General features: G+C 42.3%; 1 protein-coding gene and 1 long non-coding RNA gene across 3 annotated transcripts in view; one reads left to right on the top strand and one right to left on the bottom strand.

Moving 5' to 3' along the window:
* The window catches only part of Adgrg2 (adhesion G protein-coupled receptor G2), a 108,588-nt gene extending 87,574 nt beyond the window's left edge, over positions 1-21,014 (bottom strand). For both annotated transcript variants that reach the window (XM_070040777.1, XM_070040778.1), the window contains exon 1: positions 20,945-21,014. The gene's annotated coding sequence lies outside the window, so the exon portion shown is untranslated. The remainder of the gene's footprint in view (positions 1-20,944) is intronic.
* A 317-nt stretch (positions 21,015-21,331) lies between these two features.
* LOC138839708 (uncharacterized) overlaps positions 21,332-27,219 on the top strand; it is a 90,062-nt gene continuing 84,174 nt past the window's right edge. Inside the window, exons 1-2 of the long non-coding RNA XR_011376014.1 lie at positions 21,332-21,458; positions 23,239-23,367. This is a non-coding gene — a long non-coding RNA (uncharacterized lncRNA). The remainder of the gene's footprint in view (positions 21,459-23,238; positions 23,368-27,219) is intronic.

Here is a 27,219-nt window from a genome sequence, read left to right as displayed (position 1 = left end):
ATGATCCTCAGATGTCAGCCTCCTGAGTAGCTAGGATTACAGGCGTGAGCCACCATGCCTGGCTGGACTTCTTTTGATTTTGCAATACTTGGGAAGACTTTACCCACTGAGCATCCCTAATACAAAATATGAAGTCCAAAATGCTTTCAAAGTCTGAAATAATTTGAGCATTGCAAATTTCAGACCAGTTTGGAATTAAGATTTTCAGATTAGGGAAGCTTGGATTGTAATTAGAGAATGGAAGAAATGGTCGTTTGCTTGTTAGCTGCTTAGCTGAAGTAGCCTAGAAAAATGCACTTCCTCTAAATCTGGGAACAAACTATAGTTTCTTCTTGGTTATATACATCAAAACCTCAACTCTGATAGGGAAAGAGAATGGATTATATGTGTTCAATTCATTGTGTTTCCTGTAATTCCAAAGTTTGTTTTTGTTTTGTTTTTGTTTTTTTGGTCGGTCATGGGGCTTGAACTCTGGGCCTGGGCACTATCCCTCAGCTCTTCAGCTCAAGGCTAGCACTATACCACTTGAGCCACAGTGCCACTTGTGGCCTTTTCTGTTTATGTGGTGCTGAGGAATTGAACCCAGCACCTCATGCATGTGAGGCAAGCATTCTACCACTGATCCACCTTCCCAGCCCCAAAAGTTTTTTGATACACTATTTTTGAAAATGGAAAAAGAAATTTTCTTACAGGCATAATATATTTTAAAGACTTTGCCTACACAAGTAACAGAAAAATGAACCTGAAATCAAAACATTACTAGTAGCTCAGTAAAACCTGGGTGTTAAGCCAGATGTGGTAGAGCATGCCTATAATTTCAGCAGTTGGGAGGCTGATAGAGAAGATAAAAGTTGGAGGCCAGCCTGTGCTACAGAGTGAGACCTTGTCTCAGAAAAAAACCCCAAACAAAACAACATAAAACAATAACCTCAGGCTGGGAAGGTAGCTCAGTAGTAGAGCGCTTGCCTTGCATACATGAGGCCCTGGGTTCGATTCCACAGCACCACATAAGCAAAAAAAGAAAAAAGCCGGAAGTGGTGCTATGGCTCAAGTGGTAGAGCGCTAGCCTTGAGCTGAAGAGCTGAGGGACAGCACCCAGGCCCAGAGTTCAGGCCCCATGACCGGACCCCCCCCCAAAAAAAAACCTCTATGTAAGTCCAATATATGAAATAGAAATAGAAAGCTGAGAATTAAATAGGAAGTGTGTTTGGAGAAGATGACATCTGGGACCAGAGCTGCCATAGGTGGCCAGGGTGTGCTATGAGGCTCTCAGGGAACAAACATTGCAACAGTTTGTTGACTCAAGCCCAGGAAAATCAGACAGTAATCAGGTGGCACTGAATGGAATCCAGCAACAAGTTTGGAGATAATTAAGTGAAGAGCTGTCATGGTGTTGCTAAGAAATGACAGCCAGGCAAATGCACAGTGGCTCAAGCCAATTGTAGCTACTGTAGAGGCAGAGATCAGGGAATCTTGGTTTGAACCAACCCCACCGAAGAGTTTGCAAGACTCCATCTGAATGGATAGGCACAGGGACTCATGTCTGTTGTCCCAACTCCGGGGGAAGCACGATGACTGAGCGCAGTGGTGTACGTGTGCCATCCCAGCTATACAGGGGAACACTGATAGGAGGACTACGGTCCAAGCTATCCTAGACATAAAGCAAGACATGGTCTCAAAAACAAAACAAAACAACAACAGAAACCACACAATAGTAACAAAAATAACAATGCACAAAGGGCTGGCAGAGTGGCTCACAAGAAACAGTGCTTGCCTAGCAAATGCAAGGCCCCGCATTCAAGCTCTAATACAACAAAAGTTAGGAAGGAAGGAAGGAAGGAAGGAAGGAAGGAAGGAAGGAAGGAAGGAAGGAAGAAAGGAAAGAAGGAAGGAAGGAAGGAAGGAAGGAAGGAAGGAAAGAAAGAAGGAAGGAAAGAAGGAAGGAAGGAAGGAAGAGAGAGAGAGCACTAAAGTCTACTAAATGCTTTCTTCAGTTGGGCATGGTTTGGCTGTTTCATCTGTGTTCACTCAGTCTCTGCTATGACACTAGCTAGGGCATGCATATACTTTAATGTCCAAAGTGGGATGTCAAAGAATGAGGAGAAAACAGGAACAAGTCAGGGCTGCCTTGGACAAACCAGGATACATCAGCATCCTCCCTTAGTAGGCATATAATAATGGCTGCTTTATACAGAAAGAAACTGACATGGAGGCCAGAGAAGTCACAGTCTTTCAATTTGGACATCTAAGCTTCAGCACTCACACTCCTGATGTATGTCTGCATGGTGTTGTCGTTGTGAAGCTAGGAAGCTTCACAGACCAAAACCCTAGAATGCATTCACCCTGGGCAGTAGGAGACAGGGCTAGACTCAAAGAGCCAGCTCTTCTAATTAAACTGCCATTTTACAAGACCAGCAACCCTGAGCAATCATGGTACCCGAACCATCCCTCAGTTCAGTCACCTGAAGAACAAAACTATGATGGTCTGCCTCACAACACTGCAGCAGCGCTTGAACAATACTGTATTGATGACAATGCTTTGGAAACTGTAAAGCACAATGCAGAAAATAATGCCCCAAAGTTATCATGTATAAAGATCTACATTCTTTCTGCATGGATCAAGTGATCAATAGTTTCTACAAAAGGCCACATGGCAAACACAGTAGGCTTTGTGGTTCATATATAGTCTATGCTGCGATTGCTGGGGCAGGCAATGCTACATTTGCCAGAGACAATCTAGAAATGAATGAGTGCGGCTGTGTGCCAATAAAACTCTATTTACTGAAACAGGTGGAGTTCTACAGGCCATGGTTTGCCAACCCCTGGCCTAGAGAAATGCTTTTTTTGAAAGTGCATATCTTTAATGCTCCCTGTGCCTCTTCGGTGATTCATTTTCCTTCACAAACAACATTCCTTACCATTCAACAACTGTATGCTTTTTTTTTTTTTTGGTTGTGGGGCTTGAACTCTGGGCCTGAGTGCTGTCCCTCAGCTCTTCAGCTCAAGACAAGCACTCTACCACTTGAGCTACAGCGCCACTTCCAGTTTTCTAATGGTTTATTGGAGATAAGAGTCTCACGGACTTTCCTGCCTGGGCTGGCTTTGAACCGCGATCCTCAGATCTCAGCCTCCTGAGTAGCTAGGATTACAGGCGTGAACCACCAGCACCCAGCCTGTATGCTTTTTTTTTTTTTAAACATCTATTGTTTGCTTTCTCTACTAGAAAAGGAGCATTTATGAGGTAGAGATTCTGTCTCATAGCAAGTCCCTAGTACCCATACCAGTGCCTGACACATAGTAGTGACTTTATAAGCATGTGTCAAAACAATGCACAGATGAACTGAACAGAGGTTGTGAAAGAGTTAGACATCTTGAGACAAGACATCAAATCACTGCCAGGTGCCAGTAGCTCATAACTGTAATCCTAGCTGAGATCTTAGGATCATGGTTTGAAGCCATCCCAGGCAGAAAAGACTGTGAGATTCTTATCTTCAATTGCTCACCAAAAGGCTGGAAGTGGATAGGTGGCTCAAGTAATAGAGCAGCACCCCTGAGCAAAAAAGCTAAGAGATAGTGCCTAGGGCCTGAGTTTAAGCCCCAGTAACAGCACACACAGAAAAGAAGGAAGGAAGGAAGGAAGGAAGGAAGGAAGGAAGGAAGGAAGGAAGGAAGGAAGGAAGGAAGGAAGGAAGGAAAGAAGGAAGGAAGGAAGGAGGGAGGGAAGGAGGGAGGGAGGGAAGGAGGGAGGAAGGGAAGGAGAGGAGGGAAGGAGGGAAGGAAAAGGGGGAAAAAGATAACAAACACTATCTGAAAACCCAAGGCAAGAGAAGCTAAGCTATTGCAATTGAAGTCAACTTTGTCATTCCTTGGAGACAAAGGGGAAGAGGATTGGAACTGTGGCCTGTGAACATATGGAATAATTAAACCTTGAAAAAGTTTCCAAGTTAGCTAGTTATAAGCTAAATGAATTATCAGTTTGTGTTACTTTTGATTAAAAGAATAGCTTGAGGTGTGTTTCAGATGAACTAATGATGAGTGTGTGCATGCGGGCCTGCAGTCCATAATCTCCCCAACTCTGGCAAATGTAGGCTCGCTCATTAGTTCAGAGGTAAAGCAAAGGAAAAGAAATGAGCTGAAGCTGCACCCAGCAGTGTAACAGAATCCAACAAAAATAAGGTTGCATAAAATGAAAGTGGCAGAGAAATGCAGCAAAAGAGCTCACTACCATATCAAGTTTCAAAGCATGTGACTGGCACTCTCTCTTGTTCAGAGATATAGTTGAATGCAGGAAACCTAAATGCACATGAAAGGATACTTGCCAACTGCAGGATAAAGCATAGCTTTATGTACTTTTGAAAAGCTAATACAAAGCCAGCATTCCTAGAACAGCCCCAAAGGGGATGGAATTCCATATGCACTTGCCCTCACAGATATTGGCCTGATCTCAACAGGTCTCTTTGAGGAGCAAAAGCCACATAAGCAGCAGAGCCATGTGCCTGATGGAAACAGGGTGCTATATGATTGCCTGAGCTAACTGTCCACAGGGAATGGACAAGTATAAGTGGACAAACTACAAGAAGTGTACCATTTTGATGTAAGCAGGAAAGACAACACTTTGGATGGTAAAGGGTTACCATGTGGTAACAAAGAGTAGTTTCTCAAAAATCATAGCAATTATGAAAAAAAATCCTTGCTATTTCAAAAAGTACTTAAGGCTCCAACAGAATTTACACTCCCTACTGCAAATATCTGTTGGCCACATAATTTTCTGGCTAATGAAGAGTTCATGTTGATAGAAGGCTGGATCAACCAAGGAGAAGTTAAACTGGTTCTCTTTTCAGAAAATAATATCCATCAAATCACTCCTAGACCCAGGAAAGCAATGAACTTGATGATATTGCTGTAAACATTACATTCTGGAACTTAGAAGAAAATAACTCTTGAGGCCAAGCACAAGTCTTCCCCAAAGTTAACCAACATTGGAGAAAAACTAATTTCCTTTGTAGTACCCTTTTTGTCCTCTAGGCAGAGCCAAGTCCCAACTTCCGGGTCCCCTATGACCTCACCTGCTGTCAGGAAAAGTACACAGCAAGGCACCTGAACCAGGTTCTGTGCCCTAAACCAGTGAAACGAATTTCTAACTGTGGAAGCTCAGGCTTCAGTTAGATAAATAGGTGAGACGCTGGAGTGTGGGTAGAGCTGGGTATATTGCTATGGACTGAAGTATGTCTCCCTCCCAAATTCATATGGTACAGTCCTAACTCTCCATTTGACTACATGTGGCAATAGAGTCTTAAGAGCTAAACTTAAATGGGGTCACAAGGGTGGGAATTAACTCCAAAGGAATGATGGCCTTGCAAGAAGTAGAAAAGAGATTTTTTTTTACATCTTTAATCCCTTTTCTCTGTCAAGTGAGGACACGGTGAGAAGATGGGAGTCTGAAACCAGGACGAAGGTCCTCACGATGCTGATCATGCAGGCACCTTGGCTTTGCACTTCCACTCCTGTGGAACTATCAGATAACCATGATTTAAGCCATCCAGTCTACAGCGTTTTATTCTGGTAGCTAAGAAAGTTACATTCTTTGGGGCCACCCAAACACAGAGAAACAGACACCTAGAGATTCACTCTGGATGTTTGTTTTTTATTTTTTTTTTTATACTTGCTTAGATGAAAGCTAGCCCTGTGGATGTAGCCTGTACTCTTAAGGTACCAAATTTCAAAGTCCAAATATTTCTAATGAAGACCCTCAAGAAGCATAAACAGAGATATCTGCTTAGTCTACTAGGAGTGTACCTTGGCAGAAGTAGGGCAAAACAGAGAAAATTAGCCTGGAATACCAAGTCAGGTCACCATCCTAGCCTGGTGTGAGTTCCAAACATGAGAACAACCACAGGGAGGAGAATTAATATATCAGGGGTGGGGAACTTCTTTCCTGCCAAGGGCCATGTGAATATTCACAGGATCATTCTCAGACCAAACAAAATTATCAGTAGAGGCAGAAGCCTGAGGACAGCCAACGAGAAACATGTGTCTCTCTTTTCATATACCAAATGGTTCTGTGGACCTTATATGGCCTGCAGTCCAGAGGGTCCTCACCCCTGCTATAGAGGGACAAAGAACTCTCATTGGGGCCCAGGCAGCACTAAAATTCCCTAACAATATACCAAGAGCCTTCAGTTATGCCAACACTCAGATCCAGTTTTGGTCTGGGGAGGAAAGGAAATGCTAAGGTCACAGCTAGGAGGAGCTGTGACCGTTGATGTAAAGTCTGGAAAAACAGGTGTGGCTATGTTGTTGAAATTTACCCAAATGACCACAAACAAGGCCACACTAAAGCCACCAGTATGACGATGTTCATCACAGCATTATTTACAATAGCTAAGATATGGAACCAACCCAGATTTCCCTCAGTAGATAAATGGATCAAGAAAATGGGGCCTATATACACAATGGAATTCTATGTTTCCATCAGAAAGAATAGCATTGTTCCATTCGTAAGGAAATGGAAAGACTTGGGAAAATTATATTAAGTGAAGTAAGCCAGGCCCAAAGAAAAGCAGCTCACATGATCTCCCTCATTTGTAAGGACTAGAATATGTATACGATATTCTTAAAGGGGATTTCAATAACCCAAGTGCTTAGTGCAAAGGACCATATATAATGAAGCATATTAATGTGAACTCCAACTTATGAAGAGGTTCTCATTAGACCCTGTATATAGTTCATTCTTTTTTCTCTATTGTTGCTTTTTTTCTGTCTTCATTTCTCTTAGTTTTTGTACCTCGTGTTTTGGATAGTAGACAATGCAATATATGGAAGGAAAAGGGAATCACAGAAACAGCAGAGCAACCGATGAACCACAGCCCCATTGACACTTACTTGACACTATGTTGGGTATAAACACTACAATTGGGGGGGGAGGTAATAAGGAGGGGTAAGTAGGAGATAAAGAGGGATGGGGTAACAATGATTAAACACAGTGTACTTATTGCCTTACCTATGTAACTGTAATTCCCCCGCCCCAGCTCATCACCTTTTCAATAAAAAATAATAAAATAAAGAAATTTACTCTCATAGATGTCCATTCAGTAAAGTGAATGTCCAAGAAGCCATCTTCATGCTAAAGGGCTGGGCAGAGAGCCAAACAGAAAGCCAGTGGCGGAGGCCTGTGGACAGGAGGGAAATAAGATGCAGCCAGGACATGGTCAAGGCTTGGAGGAAGAACTCCAAAGAACTAAAAAATTAAATAGAACCAGCTTCCCTGAGTTGCCCACATATCCAATTCTGCTCGCATGATCCCCAAAGAGCCCAGAAACATGGAAACAGTCTCTCCAGCATCGGTCTTATTTCTAGCCATTGGAATGTTTAGTATCACATCAACAAAATAAATACTAACAGTAGCCAAATAACTGTAATCGCTAAACATCTAACTCCCTCTTTAGAACAAACATCACATGGCGCCCATGTGGATTTCTTGTAACGCTACTATCTTAAAGCAAATGGAAGAGCAGTTCCTAACTATTGGCCTTCTAGAACCTTAGTTTCATTTCTTCTAGCAGGGAACTTTGAGGCACGGATTGGAGAGCAAGTGGTTTATTTAGGACGTAATCCCCGGAAACACAGAGAAGAGAATGGGGAAGGAAGATGGGCAGGAGGGGGCTAACACAGGGCATCAGTAAGTCTATTACCACTGCAGTTGGTGGAGATTTGGCTTGGGGAATTCTGGGAGTTCACTTGAAGGCCTAAGCAGGCATCTATTACCACCACCACCACCACCCCCGCCGCTCCCAACTTTCATCAGGTATTGTCTGAGAGTTGCTTAAGGGCACACATGGAGGGGGCCAGTGTTCATTTCCTAGCCTACCAGGGTAGCACACGAAGGGAGCAAGCAGTCTCAGGCACACACATGCAGCTGGTAGACTGGCTGGTATGTGTTGAAAGTGGTCAGGGCCAGGGAGGTGACAATAGTAACCCCAATATTCTGGAATGAATGAGGAAAGAGAAACTATTGGAGCCAGGTGAGAAGAGGATGTTTTCATGCCTACCTGAACCCCACTCACTTTTTAACATCAGGACTGGGGTGCATATGTACATGTGTATGCTGCTTCGTCACATGCTTGAGGAGTTTAATAGTTCCCTCCGGTTGTCTGATACCTTTGAAGAGGAACCCAGTAAAGAGTGTTAAAAGAAGTTGCTGTTTGAGGTTACATGAGAGACTTAAAGCACGGGATAATGCAGACGGCACACAGCTTGGTTCTTAGAGCAGCACAGAAAAGGCCAGCCTGGAGGGAGGCTCTTGGGGAGGGATGTTTATCATCAAAATAGGCAATGCATAAATGTCGCACAGAATCCACATTCTCTAGGAACTGAAATGCAGAAATCTGGGGTCAAGCCTAGAGCTGCCAAATCACTCCCTGCATTGTAACAAAGTTCTCAGGTGATCTTTGTGCACACTGGAATTTGAACGGCGCTGCTGTAGATGACACTATTTGCTCATATCTCCACAGAATGAGTGTGTGCAAAGACTATGCCTGTATTTATTCAGTGCTTGTTTGTGGGAAAACCAAAGTGCCAACCTACAGAAAGCACACTTTAGTGTTTTTTTTCCAAACCTCCTTTATACACTTCTCTTTTCCCTCACCTCCTTTTCTTTTCTCTTTTTCTTGGTAAAATGCAGAATCCGTGCCTAATATGCCTATATCACTGTAAAAACATTCAGGGAGTGAACCAGTGTCCCAGTATTTGAGAGTTTCAGGAGTTTTCTTTTTCTCAAAATATACAAGAGAGACAAAGAAATAGAGACACAGTGAGACCAGAGAGAATTTTGCAGGAAGAAAAAAAAAAGCACGTCAAAATGCTTAAGACTGGGCTGGGAAGGTGGCTCAGTGGTAGAGCGCTTGCCTTGCATGCATGAGGCCCTGGGTTCGATTCCCCAGCACCACATAAGCAAAAAAAGAAAAAAAGCTGGAAGTGGTGCTATGGCTCAAGTGGTAGAGCGCTAGCCTTGAGGTGAAGAGCTGAGGGACAGTGCCCAGGCACAGAGTTCAGGCCCCATGACTGGACCCAAAAAAAAATGCTTAAGACTTTAAACAATGGTGTTTTATATACATAGTTAATAAAGGAATAAAAGAGTATAGAAATAGACTCTTTTTGTTTGAAAAGGCAAATGGAAACAAGGTTTTTTTCTTTGTGGTTGTTTCAGTTTTCTTTTCCTTTTGTCTTGCTTGTCCATTCTGTCTTTGGGAGGGGAAGGGAGAAGGGAAATGGAGGAACAAAGATGTCTTAATGTAATTGCAGCCAGATGTAAAGGTAATTAACAGCAACAGTGCAAAGCACATTTAAAGCCTTTAGGTATTTACCTGGTAGTAATGTGTGTGTGTGTGTGTGTGTGTGTGTGTGTGTGTGTGTGTGTGTATCCACCCACAGCAGTGTTTCTAAACAGTAACTGGGAACACACCATAGGCACAACAACAGCAGAAAGATTAACTGTGGAGTCACACAGTGTAGGATAACATGGCAATGAGGATGTCCCAACCACAACTACATGCAAAACCAGAGGATGGGCTGGGGAATGTGGCTTAGTGGTAGAGTGCTTCCCTAGCATGCATGAAGTCCTGGGTTTGATTCCTCAGTACCATATACACAGAAAATGCCAGAAGTGGCACTGTGGCTCAAGTGGTAGAGTGCTAGCCTTGAGCTGAAGAGCTGAGGGACAGCGCCCAGGCCCAGAGTTCAAGCCCTACGACCGACAAAAACAAAAACAAAAACAAAACATAGAGGAATCTGATGAATATCTCCTAGTGGCAGGAAGCAGACCTTCAGGTCCCCTTTGTGTGTGTGTGTGTGTGTGTGTGTGTGTGTGTGTGTGTGTGTGTGAGTGTGTGTGTGTGTGTGTGAGTGTGTGTGTGTGTGTGTGTGTGAAGTTTAAGAATAAACAAACCTAAACCATGGTATTCAGGTTAGGACAGTAGTGTCCATGAAGAGAGCTTCTGGGAGTTGCTCATGTTCTGATTGTTGATCTAGGGACTGTTTGTGAAAATTTACTCAACTGTACGTTTTAAATGGGTTTTGTTTTCCCTTCAAATTAATTAAATTTTAATGAATAAAAACCATATGCACACACACCCCATCGGCTTGCACAGATGAGACAACTAGAATACGTTTCTAAATAATGACTGTACAGTGCTGCTTGACATACTTGCCTACTTCCGAAAAGGAGGATACTAGAAAGCAAATGACTAATGGTGATGCAGAGCTGATAAATAGCTTGAGGGTGAATGGAATGGCACACAGCTTTTGACTCATGCTAAACTGAGGATACAACAATCCTTTGGACAAATTCAGAAAACCAGGCCCTTCTGGGTCAAAGGCAATGGTTTTTCCCCAAACTTCAAAACATGTTGTATACTCTGTCAGAAAGTTAATCATCTAGACAAGAAAATCACTAGTGGAGTTCATCTGGGATGATTCCTGGAAGCTTTAGTACTATATCATGTCCTTTACATAAATCCCCATAGGTTACTACATCACAAGAAATAAAAACAAAAACTCATCAGAAAGAAAAGCTTTAGAGACTATGAAGTAATCCCCTGAGACAGCAAAGCACATGTCTCTGGGTTCAATTCTGCATCAGAAACCAAAAGCAAAACATAGCTAGGCTTCAAATAATGCCTAAAAGTGAAACCACTTCAGTCTACAACTTCCCAATTTTTCTCTCCTTCTATGTATTCAGTTTATGAATTTCAGATCAGGCACAAATACTAGAAGACATTTTGGTGTTTTCTCCTCAGACTAATAACACACATAGCTGGTTGCTTGTGTGATTCCATAGTTCACTCACTCTGTAATGGACTGTTAATTATGCCAAAAACAAGGGCAATGGAGAACAGCAATTCGTTCCTATAAAATCCCTTTCTTCCTACTTCAACATTCACATGCAGGCTTCCAAAATGGAGTATTCAGATAGTTTGCTTGCTTCAATCCCATGGTAAATATAGCATTTTTTCATGTGCCTATTACTGGGGTTTGAACATAGGGCCTAGTGTTATCCTTTAGCTTTTTCTCTTAAGACTGGTGCTCTACCACTTGAGCCACAGCTCTGCTTCTGGCTTTTCTTTCCTGCCTGGACTGGCTTGGAATCCTAATCCTCAGATCTCAGCCTCCTGAGTAGCTAAGATTACAGGCATGAGCCACCACAGCCTGCCTCATACCAATTTTTTTTAAGATATAAGAACTAACCTTATAGTTCAGAGGGCTAGAAAAGTTCCTCATTGAAAAATATGACACTAGTAATCTCTAATTCTATCATTTTTCCCTACTAAAGCACAATTCCCTTTTGCTTGGAAACCCTAATAATTAAAATCTTAACATAAATATGAGCCTCTTCATCAGATCCCTATCTTCATCAGAAGTTTCTAGACTAGATTCAGACCCACACGTGTACAATGGGCAAAAGAGAACACTGAAACCAGGAATAATGATCCACCTTTGAGCCCAGGGCTGGAAAGGCTAGGGCAAGATGGTTGCCAGTGTGAGCCTTGCCTTAACTCCGTAGTGGGATCTTGTCTCAAAGCAGAGGACATTTACTTAGTATCTTCCATGTGCTGAAAATCATATGAGACAGTTTAACTGTATCATTCATTTGCCAAGTATGTACTGAATACCTCCTATACACCAAACATTATTCTAAGCACTGAAGATAAAGATAGACGCGCTGCTCACAGGGAGAAGCAGGACTAGGAACCATAAAAAATAAATAAGGAAATGAAAAGATTGCAAAGGCAGGAGTGAAAATTAAAGACAACTTAGTAGCTATTTTAGATCAGCTTATCAAAGACTGATATTGAAACCCAACATCAGAATGAGAGACTAGCTATAGAAAGATGGAGGAAGGGGCAGAGAGAACATTCCAAGGAAAACAGCACAAGCCAAAAAGGAGCTTGATGTGTTGACAGGACCATTTATCCTTTCTGCACTCAACTATATCCCTGAGGCAAGAGACAATGCCACTGATGTTTTTGTTTTTGTTTTTGTTTTTTTGGTCGGTCGTGAGGCTTGAACTCTGGGCCTGGGTGCTGTCCCTCAGCTCTTTCAGCTCAAGGCTAGTGCTCTACCACTTGAGCCACAGCGCCACTTCTGGCTTTTTCTGCTTATGTGGTGCTGAGGAATCAAACCCCGGGGACCTCATGCACAAGGGAAGCACTCTACCACTGAGCCACCTTCCCAGTCCCCACACTAATGTGCTTTTAAACTTGATAATATATAAGAGGGAACTGCATCATGCCTATAATCCTAGCTATTTGGAAGCAAAAATAGGAGGATTTAAATTCAAGGCCAGGCTGGGCAAAAAGTTAGCAAGACCCTATCTCAGAGAACACACTGGGTATAATGGTTCACATCTATAAGCTCAACTACAATAACAAACGTATAGGAGATTCTGTACTAGAAGGAAACAGTGGAGTAAAGGATATTATCAGATCTGTTGTCAGAATTGGAATAGAAATGGCAGATTAGATACTCATATCTTATCAATGTTAAATTTACTGAACTGATCACAGTACTACCAAGGTATTTTTATTGCTAGGAAACTTATACCGAAGTATTGTGGAGTAAAGGACCATGAAGTTTGTAACTTATTTTCTAATAGTTCAGCAAAAATACGTGCATAGTCAAGAGTACAAATGATAACGCAAATGCGGTAAAATGTTAACAATAGATGAACCCGGAGAGAAGGTGTGCAGGCATTCTTTGTACTGTGGTCAGTTTTACAACTTCTTTGTAAAGTTTAAAATCATTTCCAAGTAAGAAGTTAAAAAAAGACAAAGTATAAACAAAAGAAGACATCCTTGTGAAGACAGAGAATGAGAGGTCCAGATCCCAGAAATCTCTCCATCTCTGTCTCTCTGTCTCTGTCTCTGTCTCTGTCTCTCTCTCTTGGTGCCAGTCCTGGGGCTTGAACTCTGGAGCATGGGCACTGTCCCTGAGCTTTTTTTTGCTGAAGCCTGGGACTCTTATCACTTGAGCCACAGCTCCACTTTGGGCTTTTTGGTGGTTAATTGGATATGAGTCTAAAGGACATTCTTGCCCAAGCTGGCTTTGAACCATGATCCTCAGCTCTCATCCTCCTGAGTAGCTAGGATTACAGATGTGAGCACCAGCACCCAGCTCTATTATAACCACAATCATTTTAAGTCCCAGCAGGGACCTCACATTAATAATTGCACAGTGAGAGTGGGAAAGGCTGTGAGCATTTGTACAAATGTAGGCATGTTATGCGCTGCAATGGTGAGAATGTGGTAAGATTCCTATCTAAGAAACCCAGTCAGCAATGAATGGAGGAAGGACAGTGGAAATAAAAGAAAGTGAAGCCAGGTGCTGGTGGCCTGTAATCCTAGCTACTCAGGAGGCTGAGATCTGAAGATCATAGTTCAAAGACAGCCTGTACAAGAAAGCCCATGAGACTCTTATTTACAATAAATCACCAGAAAACCAAAAGTGGCGCTGTGGCTCAAGTGTTAGAACACTAGCCTTGAGCTCAGGGACAGCGCCCAGGCCCAGAATTCAAGCCCCATGACGGACAAAAACAAAGTGGAATGGAGCATGAACCATACCCACTAGAAAAACATAGAGGATTTCTGGGCAATACTAAAAGATTCATGGAAAATTACTACAGTCTAGAACTAAACCAAGATACCAGTATTTATTATTTTTCCAACTCCCTAAGTCTACTAAACCAATTCTTTTGCCTTCTGTGGTATTAAATATGGATAGCTGCCACTGCATAGATAATCCTCCATCTGCCATCACGGTGTCCACATAGGAGAGGATAGAAAATATCAGAATATACTATACATGGGAAAAGGCATAACACATTTTGAGATTTTTGTTTCAATTATTTTGGGGATGTTATACTGGGTTGAAATATAAAATGTGATATATATATATATATATATTGAAATATAAAATATAAAATGTGAATGGTGAGCAAAAAAAGTTTTAAAAACACTACAACTAGCCCAGCTGACCTTCAAAATGAGCCATTGCAATGCCATTGGAAGGATTAAATAAGCTATTTCTGAAAACTAAAAACACACACGCACGCGCACACACACAAAGCACTTCAAAAAGTTATTATATATAACCCTTTTGTACATCACCTTGACAATAAAACTTTTTAAAAAGTTATCATAGGTGTGCATCTGTATGCGTCTGTATGTCATAAACCACCCCTTTATTTTCTTCCCTCATTAATACTCCTGGTAACTCCCAAATGAGAATACTATACAGATTCTTCAAAGATCGTATCTTCGTTATGTATTTAAATGAAGTCATTTGACTCAATGCTATATGAACTGTTCTAAAGAGATCAAAATATGAACCCCTAAAGCCTGAAAGACTGACAACAAACCTGTTAGGCTTTCAATGGAAAAAAATCTCAAGTAGAACAAGAAAGAAATTAGGTTAAAAATTATCCTTTAGTCGTTACACAAAGGAATTACCATTTAACAATATAATACATCTTGATCAATGTCACCCCTTTCAACATAGAACAAGAAATTTTTAAACTGAACTTTAGACTTTTAACAAACTAAAGATGAAAAGAAACAGTAAGAATAGCTAGCAGAACTCTATAGTGAACACAACACTTACAACGGTAAAATGTCAGCAGCATTCCCCTCCAAATCACAAACTATAGCTGCACATTATCCTAAAAGGAAGTCTGGCCACAAAGATAAGAAAATAAAAATGGAGTAAAAATATTGGGAGGGAGACCCTATACTGTTGCCATTCACATTCACTTGTTGCCTACCTTAAGAAGCCAGTTGGAAAAAAACTAAGGTGGCTTGAATATAAGACAGAGCCACAAAAACAAATAGCTTTCCTACTCAATGAGATAGTAATTCGAAGATGAAATGGAGGAAGGGCGTACAATTTCTAAACGTACTACAAAACCACACATGAAAGAACAATGTGTAGCTGAGCACGGTGGCTCATACCTGTAATCTTAGCCACTCAGGAGGCTGAGATCTGAGAATCATGGTTTGAACCCAGCCTCAGCAGGAGAATCTGTGAACCTCCTATCTCCAGTTAACCAGCAAAAAGCCAGAAGTAGAGCTGTGGTTCAAGTGGTCAAGCACTAGACTTAAGAAAAAAAAACAAACTCAGGGATAGTGGTGGAAAGGCCCTTGAGTTGAAGCCCTAGGGCTGGCACACAAAAATAAAACAAACAAAACAAAGAATGCTTCAAACTGCAGAGTAGTATTTGCCTAACATAGACATACAGATGAATAGAACACAATAGAAAGATAAAAAGTAGGCCCACATATATAATGTTTGATAAAGAGGCAGAAGGGCTATGATGGGAGGAAGCAAAGTAGACACTTTTAACACATGATGTTGGAACCAGTGGATGTCTATGTGGAAAAAGTGAACCTTGATCTTTACTGCATAAAAAAATTTAGGCTTAAGGCCAGGCATGGTGGCTCATAACTGTAATCCCAGCTACTTGGGAGGTGGAGATCAGGAAGTTCAAGATTTCAGAACAGCATGAGCAAAAAGTTATCAAGACCCCATCTCAACAAAAGATTTCCCCATGGTGGCATAAGCCTGTGGTCCCAGCTTTGCAGGAGAATACAGGTGGGAGGACTGGGGTACAAGGCCTACATTGAACAAAAACTTAAGACTGTACCTGACAAATAACAAAAAAAAATAGTAAAAGGCTGAGCGCATGGCTCAAGTGGTAGAGAGTCTGTCTAGCAATATTAGTGTGTTGAGCTCAAATGCCAAAAAAATAAAGCTTACAAAGAAGATCCAGACATTTATAAATGATAAAACTACCAAGTGTCCAAAGAATATAGAAGAACTTTGTAGAAAGCTTGGGACAGACAAGTACTTATTAGAAAATTTACTTAGAATATTATCCACAGGGGAAAAAAATCTTGATATATTAGACTCTGTGAAAATTCAAAACTTCTGTTCTTCAAAGAAATATCAAAAAGTCAAGCCACAGATTAAAAGAAAGTATTTGCAACACATACATCTGCAGTTATATGAAGAACCTTATGATTCAATAACCTAACACACCAAGGAAATAAAAAGATCAGTCACTTCACAAAAGACAAACAAATGACTAAAACACACATAAAAGATGTCCAACATCTTTAGTCAGCAGGGAAGAGCAAACTAAAATCACCAAATGCCATCATAAGCCCATGAGAACGGTTAGAGTAAAAGAAATCCAAGGATACCAAATGATGATGCTAAATGGTACCCAAGCAGGGCTGGAGTGCGGGCTCAGCGGCACAGCACCTGCTTAACATGTGGAAGGAAGGAAGGAAAGAAGGAAGAAAGGAAGGAAGGGAGGAGAGGAGGAATGAGAGAAACAAGATGGGAGGGAAGGAAGAAGAAAAGGAAGGAAGGAAGGAAGGAAGGAAGGAAGGAAGGAAGGAAGGAAGGAAGGAAGGAAGGAAGGGAGGGAGGGAGGGAGGGAGGGAAGGAAGGAAAAAGAGAAAAGGAGGAAAATGGAATATACACTTTGGAAAAGTTGGGCAGTTTAAGAAAAATAAAGTTTGTTCACCATACAACACAATATTCTATGTATTTACCAGAGTGAAATGACATAAAAACTATATGCAGATGTGTATATTGACTTAATTCATATTGTTGATAGTGAATAAACTATGGAATATTAGTCAGCAATAAAAACAAAAGAGTTTGGATCAACACAATATTGATTAATCTCAAATATGTTAGGTAAAAGAGCTCAGATTGAAGTCTACATCATAGTGAACTAACCTTCACTTCAAAGGTGAATTATAGAATCAGGAAACAAATCTGTGGGGTCCAGGAGCTAAGAATGTTGGGACAGGTCAAATATAAAGAATAAAAGTCAAAAGGGGAAATTCGGGGGATGATGGCATTCTTCCGTGTTTCATGCAGTAGTTACTAGACCTGGTTATGTTTCTAGAACTGTATACTTTAAAGAAGATGAATTTCACGATTAATAAAGAATACTGCACTTTCAAAAACATGAAATAAACTCAAGAACTAAATAAATTTATAAAATGGAACAGGGCCTGGGAAGGTGGCTCAGTGGTAGAGCGCTTGCCTTGCATGCGTTTGATTCCTCAGCACCACATCAGCAGAAAAAGCTGGAATTGGTGCTGTGGCTCAAGTGGTAGAGTGCTAGCCTTGAGCTGAAGAGCTGAGGGACAGCGCCCAGGCCCAGAGTTCAGGCCCCACGACTGACTAAATAAATAAATAAATAAATAAATAAATAAATAAATAAATAAATAAATAAATAAATAAATAAATAAATAAAATGGAACAGAGTGTTCACCAATGTCTTTGAGGGAATTTATTTGATCATATTTCCTCAGTGTTTCAATGACACTACTGGGTACCCTTTTGCCAAATATGTTCCATGCTGATTTAAAGTGGGCATATTGTTTTAAACTACAAAGCACTTTTTTCCCTATCTGGAGATAGAATATGCCTTCACCAATCAGGCATAAAAAACCAGGTTTGAAGTCAAAATCTGGTTTTGGAACTATTCATTCTTACAGAAACTGCCTACCTCTAGTTTTTGTTTTTGTTTTTTAACTGAATGGTGTTGGTTCCCTGTTTGCATCATGTATTTGAAAGTAACCTGGCACTGTCAGGAAGCAAAATGGAAAAATATGTTTGTCAGATTCAGCTGAGCAACAAAAGCAGCAGTGATTACCCCCACCCTCGCAAGTCTCTAAAATGACCACATGGGCCATGGAAAATCAGCTCCTCTGCTAACGCTCCATAACACCTGAGCAAACTCACTCCATTTCTGGAAGGCTGCTCATAGTACCAAAAACAGCGGCTCTTCTTCCCCTGCCAAACCCACCAATGAAATTCCATTTCTCAACCTTTTTCTCCCTCTGCTAAACAGAATCATACCCATAATTAAAGTCCCCCCCCCTTTTTTTTCCTTTTCCGTATTTCCAACCCTTTTCCTCTCAGAAAAGTACATACACCTGGAATCTCTGGGTTTGGGGCAAGAATTATTCACAGACAAAACACGGATGGTGACCCTGCTTCTCTTCAGTGTTTTTCAGCAGCTAAATTTGCTCTATTCCCCTTTTAATGAAAGTCACCTTGCAGGGATGTGGGAATGATAAAAGCAGAAAGGAATATGATCCGGGTTGGCAGGGTGCTGAAGTCCTGTAAAACAATATCCCTGAATAGCTCAAAAAAATTGGCCACTTTTTGTTTTTCAGCTTTGCATTTGAGCTATACAAGCAGCCAACCCAGCAATAGCCAGCTCAGTTTAGATTTCACTCAGCAAAACTTCATGAGACACTGAAGACTCCCAAGATCCTGTGTAAATAACATACATTTTATCGACTAATTTACAAAATATTTTAGCCAATTTAATTGCTTTGTCTACTTACAATGGAGTTCTTAATGCATTGCTGATGCTAATGGTTAAGGAAGCAATAGATTTTGTCATTCCATACATGACTGGAGTTGTTTGCTTATGTAAGATGGCCAAAGCGAAGAAAGAGCAACTTCAGGATCTAGCTTAATAAACCCATGTATGTGCACCTATGTGGTGTGTGGGGGGTGGGGGCGGGAAGTGCCAGTCCTGGGGCTTGAACTCAGGGCCTACGAGCTGTCCCTGAGCTATTTTGCTCAAGGATAGTGCTCTACCACTTGAGCCACATCTCCACTTTCAGCCTTTTTTTCTTTGTTTTGCAGGGTGTGTGTGTGTGTGTGTGTGTGTGTGTGTGTGTGTGTGTGTGTGTGAATTAGAGATAAGAAACTTAAGGATTTGGGGGTCTGGCTTACATCACTTAGTATGATTTGTCTTTCTAAAGAAATATAGGTGTGATGATCTCCTTTATTTGCAATAATTAGTATATATCAAGTAATATATATATATATTAGTAATATATGTTAAAATATATATATTAGTATATATCTTAGCAGATAAGCAGAACAGCTCAATAGCTATGTACATATGACCATAGAAGATGATGCTAAGTGAAATGAACTCCAAGACATGGACACAAGAGGTATTTCTTTGTTGTTGTTGTTTTTAATGTACTGTGTGATTTTTTGTTTCTTTTGTATGTTCTTCCCCCTGTGATATATACCCTGTTGTCACTGTATTTGATGTTGGTGCCCTGGTATTGTATATACATTTATCTGAATTAGGGAAGGGAAGGGGAACAACAGAATGGCGAGACAAAGGACAAGGGGGAACCAATGCAACAGTGATACTCACAAGACAATATGTTGGACATGATCTGTACAACTTGGGAGTGGGGTGGGGGAAGGAAAGTAGGAAAACATGAGGGAAGATGTAACAAATGTGACAAGAAATATACTTATTACCTTCCTTATATTACTGTAACCCTTCTGTACATCACTTTGACAATTTAAAAAAAAAAGAAAAGAAAAAAAGAATCCTAAGCATCTTCCTATCTGGACTGGCTTGGAACCCAGATCCCCAAACCTCAGCCTCCTGAATAACTGGATTACATTTGTTAGCCCCCCGCTGCTGGCTTTAATAATCTTTATTCGACATCACCCACAAAGCTCAACCGAAGAAATTGTCCCCCCCCCCATCTATGGTGAATAGGAGACAGGATCAGCTACATAATTTATATGACCCAGTGCAAGATGAAAATGTGAGGCTCTTTGCTTCAGTTAAAGCAAGTGTGGATTGAACATCCATTAAGCCAGCTCTGCTATCAGATCATGTGGCTGGAAAAGTTGGTAAGAAAAGTCAAGCCTTGCTGTGATTCAAACGAGTAGCAGTAGCAGCCGTTTCATCGCGTTTTTTTTTTTTTTCAATGTGTATGTTTGGAGTGGAAGATGGGGTTGGAAAGTCTTAGGACCTCATTTTCCGATCTCCCAGTTTTCCTAAGATTTTTTTTTTTCAGCCTGTTGGACAAAAGTAGTTTTGTGGGGCTGGCCATGAAGATCAAGTGTGATCCACGGGACAACTAGCTGTATCTGGGAACCTGGGGAGAAATTCAGACTTTGAGATCCAACACCGTCCCCCGTCCCTCCCCCCCCCCAAAACCTATAGCAGCAGAACTTCTTCTCCCTAGGGGATTCGAGTTCACAGGGCGGCTAGAAGTGCCACTGCCCAAATAGCCAGGGGAAAACCTGTCTCTGGCTTTTTGTCTGGCTCTTGGGAGACCAGTCAAGTCCCCCACGCCCCTTCCCCACTTCGCTTCGTATAAGCACGCTCACCCCGCGTGTAGCCTCTTCTCCGCGATCACGTCCTTGTTCTTGGCTGCTCTTCCAGTCCACTGCACCCCAAGACCACCTGTTCTGGACCTCGCCAAGGGGTGCTGCGCCCTGCCCGCCCGCACCGCCCAGGGCCGTGCCTTTGCGCTCCTTGGGCACCACCGCACCCACTCGCCCGTCGCGGTACACCGAGTCCCCAAGAGTCGCGTCCCCAAGACTGCCCGCGGGAGTAAAGCTTGTGGTTCGCGGCTCGCCCCCCCCCCCCCGCCTCCCCAGTCTCCCAGAGGGATGGGAACGGTTTGAATCCGTTTAAAGACTTTGGGTACAAACTATCGCACCCCACCCCACCCCCATCACAGATCGCAATGCCGGAAGCCCCCTTCCCACTGGTCGCAGTTTCCCAGTGTGGGACGGCAGATCCCGGGGTTCCACGTTTTGCCCCGATTCCGGCTCCTAGCTTCAGCACAACTGTGGGAGCGTTCGTCTCCCGCCTTTCCCCCATCCAATCGCTGTCCCCCTCACGCCCCGTCCCCACCATCCGATCGCAGCCCCCAACACGCATCCCCATCCGATCGCGTCCCCCCATCACGCCCTCCCCAGTACCACGCGCTGCGACCCAGCCCCCCACGCTCCATGAGCTTGGGAACCCGAGAGTTCAGCCCTAGTTTGGTGTAATCCTAACTCTCTCCCCCACTCCTCCCGCGCTTACCTGCGGGTCTCAGCAACCGGCTGGCTCCCGGCGCCCGGTGGCCGATCTAGTCCGCTTTCCCCCCGGGCCGCGTCCCTCCTCCCCTTGAAAGCGGGAGCCGCCCCTGTCCCGCTCCCTCTGCAGCTGCCCGGCGCGGCGTGGCGCGTCCTGCGCTCGCTCCACCGCCGCAAAGGCTGGGCGCCGAGGTGGGGAGCGGGCGGGGCGCCGAGAGAGCAGGGTGTGAACCAACGCCATCGCCCATTGCCCGCCCAAGCCCTGCGGGGAGATCTGGGCTCCAGTAAGAAAGGGAGGGGGTGGAGATTGAGGGCTGGGAGCCTAGCTACTCACCCCACCCGGCCACCCCCACCCCCAGGTGCCTCTGCGCTCTCTGGACCGCAGACTCTTGGAGGCTGGCCATGGAGCCCCGCATGCTCCCCCCAGGCCTAGGACCCCGGAATTCCACACTCAGCAACTCACCTTTAGGGGTCGCCCTGGTACCCAAAGGCTTTAACCACTTTTAGCACCGAATGCTGAGGTAGGTAGAACCCCAGTCGCCCCTCCGTCAGAATATTCCTCAATGCAGAAAGGAGACCATGGGGGGGGGGAGGGTGGAGGGTCTAGTAAAGAGAGAGAAAGACAGAGGGGAAGAAAAAGAAGGGAAAAAGGGAAAGAGAAGTGGAGAGGAAAGAAGGGAAGAGAGGAAGAGGGGAAGACGGGGTGGGGGAGGTTGGGGAGACAGACAGAGACAGAGAGACACAGAGAGACAGAGAGAGAGAGACGGACAGACATAGAGGTTGAGAATACCCTGAAAAAAGGATTCAGCTTTGCGTTTGCCCCGCGAAATATGTAATTCACCTGCTATCTAAAAACTAGGGTGTTCTTAGCTCTGCCTGCTAGTAGCATGGGGTGGGGGGAGGGTAGGTGAGGTGAAATTGTCTCTGATTCTCCCCATACCTTTCCTTGCTGTCAGCATCTCCACTCTCCGATGTCCGTAGAATTAAAAAAAATAGATCTGAATAGCATTTCCAGATTGTTTAAGCAGCTTGTCAAAGTAGCCTGTTTTACATATGGGGAACAGTTGTTACAGTTGTAAAAACCAGGGGGCAGGGTGAAGCGCTCACAATTTCTTCTTTTTATTCAAATAACTTGTGCATGTGCAAAATGCTTGATCGCTTTAAAAAGTAACTTGTGAGACTGTATAGTATTTTCTTTTCCTACCAAAACTGAAATTTGAATTGCATTCACAGCCCTGGAGATAGGGTGTTTATAAAGAGTGGACTAACATATTAGCCACATTCAGGGTTCTGGTATATACTATGTTTTGCAGGGCAGGTTGGATTTGTTTTGCAAACACCAACCTATTAACACTCACAACATTCTAGTTGAATAAATGAATGGGCAATGTTTTCAGAGAGACTTTTGACTGGTTGGATTAAAAGAGCATGGAGGTCAGGAAGTTCATTCAGGTTATGTAACAATTTAGAGTTTGGGAAGGGGGAAGAAAGTGTAACTCAATGTTACTCCAAAGGGTTAAATAAGTTCTGTTTGAATTAATTTAAGCATGGTTTACTATGAAACAGACGTTGTATTATATAGAATCACTAGAACTCTCATCAACTGTTAGTAAGGTGTAAATCACTTCTAGCTTTTGGAACTCTGGCAGAATGTGTTAAAGCCAAGTACAACTACTCTTCAACGGGCATTTCTCCTTCTGGATGTATAATTGGCACAAATGTGTATGCTTACCAGATATTACTAGAATATCATACCAGCATATCGGTAATTGCTCCAGATTAGAAATTACCCAAATGTTCATCAACTGCACAAAGATGGTCATTTCGGGGGTGATATAGTTACAAAATGGAATGTTAGACAGCTGTGAGAGTGCATGGCCCACTGCAATGCCGGAAAGGATGAACCTCATAAATAAGTGAAGGAAGTCAGAGACACGTACATACTATGGGATTCTGTTTCTACAAATGATAAATGAGACACCATTAATATATGCTGTTGGAAGTCAGGCTAATGGCCACTGATGGGCCAGAGGTTGGCTACCAGAGAGAATGAGAAAGATACATTCATATTACTGTATATATATATATATATATAACAAATAAAAATTAAAACAATATATGTCATATTAAAAATTACTGACATTTCTAAGTAATGCTTACATTACTTTTTCTTTAAACAAATTGCTCTTTAAGGAAATATATCTAAAAGCAAATGCAAGGCAGTCCTTACATGAAAATGAAATACTCATATTTTTATATACTCCCAGCTAAAGTTCCATGCTGCTTGACATGTCCTTTCAGATCAGTGTAGCTCTGACACCAAGACCTATGAAGAGAGAGAAGCTGAGACCCCACAGAGGCTTCAGCTCCTCCAGCCAACAGCCCATCTGTCTTTTCCGAGGTACCTCCAAACACCTGCGTCCTACACAGGTACGTTTGGTGACATGAAGGAAGGTTGAGAATGGTTAGCTCACTACTGCTCAGTGCCTATCTCTCCTTAGACCTTGAAATGTGCAAATATACCAGATAATGTTCTAAAATATATTCCTTATTTCCCAAAGGCAAGAGAGCATGACAAAAATATGAGACTTGAGTGCCAGTTAACGAAGGTTCTAGAAAGCAGCAATAATAAGCAATGATATTGTTAGATCTTTACATATGTATACTTTATTAAATCCTCATGACACTTCATCATGGAATAGTCAGCTGAGGAAACGGAGGCACAGGAATATCCAATAGCTTTCCCCAAAGTTCACAGGCAGTATGTGGTAAAAGACGGGACTGTGATTGGTAGGTATAGTGATAGGTGTCTGCTAGTTTAGACACCATTGGCATTAGTTAGTGCTTTCACTTAGAGATAATCTAGGTCTTGGTTCCTCATCTGGAAAATACATAGCAGGTGGCAAGATAAATCAAAATTCCAGTGGCAGTGCTAAGGGTTGGTTCACTTGGAGTGGTGTAGACTCTCCCTTAATCTAGAGCAATGTTCCCACACCCCAAATAAGAGGCATCTAATAAATCAATGTAGTGTACAAATAAAAGAAGTAAAGCCCCCTAGCCAATGTGGCCTGAACTACATACATACCTGTGATCAGACTACCATACCTGCATCTCTCCTTACTAGAAATTCTATCACACTGTTCAAAGGTCTCCCATAACTTAGTCATTCAACTATGTATTTTACCTAGGCATGGTGGCACACATCTGTAATCCTAATGCTCAGCTGGCTCAGAGAGTGGGATCATAAGTTCCAAGGCAGTCTGGCCAACACTACTGAGACTTGACTCAAAAATTAAAATTGAACAAATAATCCACACATTTCTTTCTTTTTTTTTTTTAAAGTCGGTCATGGGGCTTGAACTCTGGGCTTGCGCGCTGTCCCTCAGCTCTTCAGCTCAAGGCCAGTGCTCTACCACTTGAGCCACAGTGCCACTTCCAGTTTCTAGTGGTTTGTTGGAGATAAGAGTCTCATGGACTTTCCTGCCTGGGCTGGCTTTGAACCTTGATCCTCAGATCTCAGCCTCCTGAGTAGCTAGGATTACAGGCGTGAGCCACCACCAGCGTCCTGCCATACATTTCTTTTATACTTGTAGGATCAGAGAGAACAGTTTAGGCTATGCTGCAGTAACAAATAGCATTCAGAATCCCAGTGGTTAACACAAGCAAGGTTTTATTTCTTTTTTAACTTGAAATTTATTGTAAAGGTGATGTACAGAGGGGTTACAGTCACATAAGTAAGGTAATGAGTACATTTCTTTTTGAATAGTGTCACCCCTTCCATCATTTTCTCCCACTCCTCCCCCAAGTTGTGCATTTTTGTGTCTAGTGAGTATCATTGCTGAATTGGTTTGCCCTTTTGTCCCAATATTTCTGTGATTCCCTTTCCCCTCCCCAAATCAGATAAACTTATAGACAAGGCAAAGGGTACAGAGATTTAAAAAAAAACCTGTGACAACAGGGATAAACCAAAGGAGAAAAAGAAAGAAAAAAGAAAAAACTACAAACAGTATACTAAAAAAAAAACCTTTTGTTTCCATTTCTTGGAGTTCATTTTGATAAGAATCATTTTATATGGTCATATGCACCTAAATATTGAGCTATTGTGATGCTCTCCTAAGAATATCCTCCTTTGTTTTCAGTGTGTGAATGCTTAGAGTGCTGTTTAATTAATCATGTCCAAGTGTGATTATTTGTCTTTTACTATACATTGGATTAACTTGTGGATTTATAGACATATTCTAGTTCCTACAAATGAGGGAAACCATATAGCTTATGTTTCTTTGGGTCTGGCTTACTTCACTTAATATATATTTTTTTTCCATCTCTTCATTGTTTCTTAAACTATGTGTTCATCATCGCCAAAAGTAGGGACTTGCCAGGCTCTGGTGGCTCATGCCTATAACCCTAGCTACTCGAGAGGCTGAGATCTGAGGATAATGGTTCAAACCTAGGCTAGGCAGGAAAGTCTGAGACACATCTCCAATTAACCATTAGAAAACTAGAAGTGGAGCTGTGACTCAAAGTGGTAGAGTACTAGCCTTGAGCAAAAGAGCTGAGGGACAGTGCCCAGGCCCTGAGTTCAAGCCCCACAACCAACAATAAAAATAGTAGGGACTCTGTTGCAAGCACCTGAGCTAAAGGAATAAGAGCACACTGGACCACACCATGGTCCAGCCTAGGAATGATATGTAGTGTTTCTCCCAATTTATCTGCTAATGTGTTTGTATAGTTACATCCAGGAGGAGAGAGCCAGGAGATACAGCCATAGGAAGGCTTGGGGGTGGGGGGTGGAATTGGAAATACATGATGAGTAGCACTGACTACCACACCTGGGATGTGACAGACCCTGGGCAGAGGAGGATGAACAAGAGACAGCCCCAGCCTTCCAAGTACTTACTCCAAAGCAAGCAAGAACAGTCTCAATTATAGTGATAGAATTCCCACCATAGTTTGGCTTTGGTGGATCTAGGTGAGAAACCAGTCTCTACCAACTTAAGTGAAGTTACCAGGTGCTGCAGCGCTAGTTTTCTCCAGAACACTGTGTTTGTTGTAATGGTGGTAAAATGATCACATAATGGGGGAGAGAAATAAATCACACACTCTCTTAGGAGGGAACAAGGCCCACTCTTTTATGCAAATACTGAATGAAACAGTTGAGCATGCTGTCATTCTGTTCAATGAAAGTGAGAGCAGACAGTTTCGTGGAAAAAAAAATGAAGCCACACTTTGGCACTTACCAAGATGAGGATGGTAGGACCAACCTTTTCTGAGAATGTGTTTCAGTTTGGAAAGAGCTGAATATGGCCCTTGGCCAATACAAATAACACAGAAATCCAGAGGAAGAAAAAGGCACCCAGGCATTGCTGAGATAAACTAGAATTCACCACCACCTGCCTTGCAGTGAGCAATCCCAGAGCCTTGGAGTTTTGACGAAAGGACAGTTTCTGAAGCTAGACCCTGTCAGTTTACTAAGAGAACAGCTCCGAACAACAATGGCCCCTTTTGTTTCCAGGAAGACCCCAGGAAGCCCTATTCAATTCTAAATGGATCTCTTGCTTTTCTGTCTCTGAACCCAAATGGCACTGTTCAGGAGAAATCTGCACAGTTCCACTCCTATAGTAACCTAGTTTGCTTTGCCCCTGGAGGAAGATGATTTGATGCTACACAAAGATCATGTTTCTCCTCATCCCTTCTTCCACTAATGGTCACATCCATTGGTGGATTTGCTTACAATAAATACTGTTTTGATGTTCCTATTACCCTTAGTGCTTCATTCATCCATTTATTGACATAGAAATATACCTGCTTCCCCATTTCTTTACTTATTCAACTATTATTTAAATCAATATAGACTCATAGGTAGTTATCTGAGGCTTTGTGTCATAAGCCAATGTTATTTTTATTTGCTTTGCCGTCAGATTGTCCCAGCTTCAATCACTGGTACCTTTTCAGTTTGACTCTGCTGTCTCTGAGCATTGTTCACTTTATAGCAGCATAACATTTTCCAGACTGATTTTGAACATTATTCTTTTTTTTTTCATTTCACCTAAAACTATGCTTTATCTTAAATTTTCTTTTTAAAAAAAACTATTTGGCCACATCTGGGCAGGAAAATCTGTGAGACTCTTTTCTCCAATTAACCACCAGAAAGCCAGAAGTGGAGCCATGACTCAAGTGGTAGAGCACTAGCCTTGAGCAAAAAACTCAGGGACAGTGCCCAGACCCTAAGTTCAAGCCCCAGGACTGGCCAAAAAAATTGTGCCCTTTTTGGACAGGTCCCCA

Source organism: Dipodomys merriami, unplaced genomic scaffold (assembly GCF_024711535.1).
Source record: "Dipodomys merriami isolate MVZ:Mamm:240054 unplaced genomic scaffold, mDipMer1.0.p SCAF_3, whole genome shotgun sequence".
In the NCBI taxonomy this organism is placed as follows: domain Eukaryota; kingdom Metazoa; phylum Chordata; class Mammalia; order Rodentia; family Heteromyidae; genus Dipodomys; species Dipodomys merriami.
This window is presented reverse-complemented; position numbering and strand designations above follow the sequence as displayed.